Here is a 2,562-nt window from a genome sequence, read left to right on the forward strand (position 1 = left end):
ACATGGACAGATTGGCGCACCAAGAACTGACAATAGACAAAAAAAGAAGAACTAAGGTTCTCTCCAGTAGGAGCCAGAGAGAAAGTAGGATGTCTCCTGATTTTCTCCTGCTCCTAGGAGGGCTCTGAAACAGCCTTTTCCGACTCTTTTGCTAACACAGCCAGAGAGAGGACAACTGCTTTTCTGAAACTAACACTCACTCTCACTCTCTTTCTCTCTCTCTCTCTCTCTCATTTTCAAGGTCTAAATTTTCATCTCCTTCCTAGGATGTGTCATGCAAAGCCTCAACACTCCCAAGTTACTCTCTTTTTTAGTACCTGAAAATTCGCTTTGGCTAGATTTTCTATTTTAACCCATGCTTCTTTTTGCTCTTTCATTTGTAGATTCTTTTTGAGTTTCTCTCCTTTGAACTGCTGGGTGCAGTCATCAAAGAGTTTCTGGTTCATCTCCTTGAAGAGTTTCAGAGCATTGTATATCAAGCCATGTTTTGTCTTATTCCAGTGGGTCTTTGAGTTGTGGTATAAGGATGGAAACATGATGGGCAGAAATTTCGCTTCATTGTCACTGATTAAACTCATGATGTACTCATTATTCCAGTAATAGAGTGCCTGCTCTGACACCTGAAAGTGAGGGCTGGAAACACATTTGGCTAACTGTCAGAAAAGAGGTTCCATGATCTTCACAAATTCTGATGGTTCAATTACATCTAAAAATTTCTTCTAATTCATTTAAGAACATTACTTCTTTTGGACTGTGAGTCTTTGGCCAGTATTTGAGAAGTGTCATTACCACTGGCTCAGTGAGGGTGCTGTCCTTCTCTAAAAACTGCATGACACAGTATGCCAGCTTGAGATGGTAGACACTAAGGGACCTCACTTTGTGCAAGGGCAGCAACACCGTCAACAGGGAAATCTTGTGCTCTTCCTTTAGTGGTAAGGCAAATCCATTAATTATACTTTCCAGGATCTCCAGTAACTCTGCTATTCCATTGTGCTCTGTCTCATAAATAAACCTATAAAATATATTATTGATCTGTTTCCAATGTAAGTGCACAGGCCTAAGAACTTCACATAGATTCTGTGCAGGGTCATTTTTAGAAAATCTCTCTCCTGAGGATCCTCACTGTCAAAGAGTTCTAGAAGCTGCAATACAAACTTTTGATCAATGTATTTCTTTGATATATTGGGCTGGAAATCTGGAGACTCTAAAAATCTTAAGAAAAATTCATAAACAAGCTGCAGATGAGGCCAGACTGCTTCTAAGGTTGGTTCATCTCCTCCTGGGTCGAATTCTGCTCCCATAGGATTGGAGGAGGTTGGCAAGGTTCAAAACATACTAACTGCAAACATGTGGATGGCTTCGGGGAAAATGGGCTCTGTGATCACATTCCGGTTGTGGGTGATATACTCCATCATCTTGCTTAGCGCAACTCACTTTACTTCTTCCCACTTCAGGTCACTCAGTGGGTCAGAAGCAAAATCAAAGAGGACACAACACTGACATAACTTCTGGATGAAAAGCTTCACTTGACCCACAGGAGGAACATCTTATAAAGATGGGAGTTTTTGCAGTTCTCTATTATTACTGGCAATAAACCATGAAGAGTTCTGCCATTTGTCTTTCTTCACAGGAACAATAATGGGCTGAGGGGCTGGTATTTTTACTTTAGTAGATGTTGAAGACTGGACAGCTGTGAGGCTGTTTTTTCTGCTGGCTATCTCTGCTTCTACTGTATCTTGTCCTTCTTTTGAACCTTTTCTACTTTTCATAAGTTTTGGTGGTGCCCCCGGCCCAGCCATTGCACCATCCTGGCTGCCACCAACGCCGCCCGAGGACTGAGTCATTCATCTTCTCTCGATTCCCCTTTTCCAGGCTCCTCTTCCAATTTTTTGATCTTGCATTTCTTTAATTTTTCCTTTAAATCAGCTATTTCCTTTTCTAAAATTTCTTCCTCATCCTCAGAACTTGAGCTATTCTTCACCTCATGCAAGGATTTCTTAGCTGCAACATCCTGTGCCACTACTTGTAGGGAGGAACTCCTAGTCCCCATGGCGCAATCAAAATGATCAAAACTCACGTAGTGCTACTTACTTTCAGTTTGATCCCACACTGCTTCTCCAATACATTCCACTCACTGAGCCCACCGGCTTCTCTTAGGAATGATCCCGTCAGGTTCTCCTCACTTTCCCTATCTCAGTGGTGAATCTTTTACTGAGCAGGTTCAATATATACACCAAACCAGGGAGAAAAAAAAATACAAACAGGAACTCAACTGGGATGGTTTGTATAGTGGAAAGTCCCTGCCCAGGGACATCCTTCAACAGGATGTTTTGTTCTTAGAAAAACTGCAGAATGTTATTTGGCAGACAGCAGCACATGGAAAGTCTCAGCCAAGGCATGACAACCCTTCAGGACCCAAAAAATGGGCCTGAGGGTGTGTGCTGATACCCTGAGTTCTTTGTTTCTCAGATTTCCAGCTTTTGTAGAGTTACATCTCTTGCTAGTTTGGAGAACTTTTCAGACGTTACTTATCTTAGTTCTTGTTCAATCAAGCCTCTTTTC

At 41.9% G+C, this 2,562-nt stretch overlaps 1 pseudogene; it reads right to left on the reverse strand.

Annotated features, from left to right (window-relative positions):
• Positions 1-284: 284 nt before the first annotated feature.
• Positions 285-1,430, reverse strand: LOC114633644 (annotated as a pseudogene).
• Between the last annotated feature and the right edge of the window lie 1,132 nt (positions 1,431-2,562).

The sequence above is a fragment of the Grammomys surdaster genome, unplaced genomic scaffold, assembly GCF_004785775.1.
Source record: "Grammomys surdaster isolate TR1022 unplaced genomic scaffold, NIH_TR_1.0 98, whole genome shotgun sequence".
NCBI lineage: Eukaryota > Metazoa > Chordata > Mammalia > Rodentia > Muridae > Grammomys > Grammomys surdaster.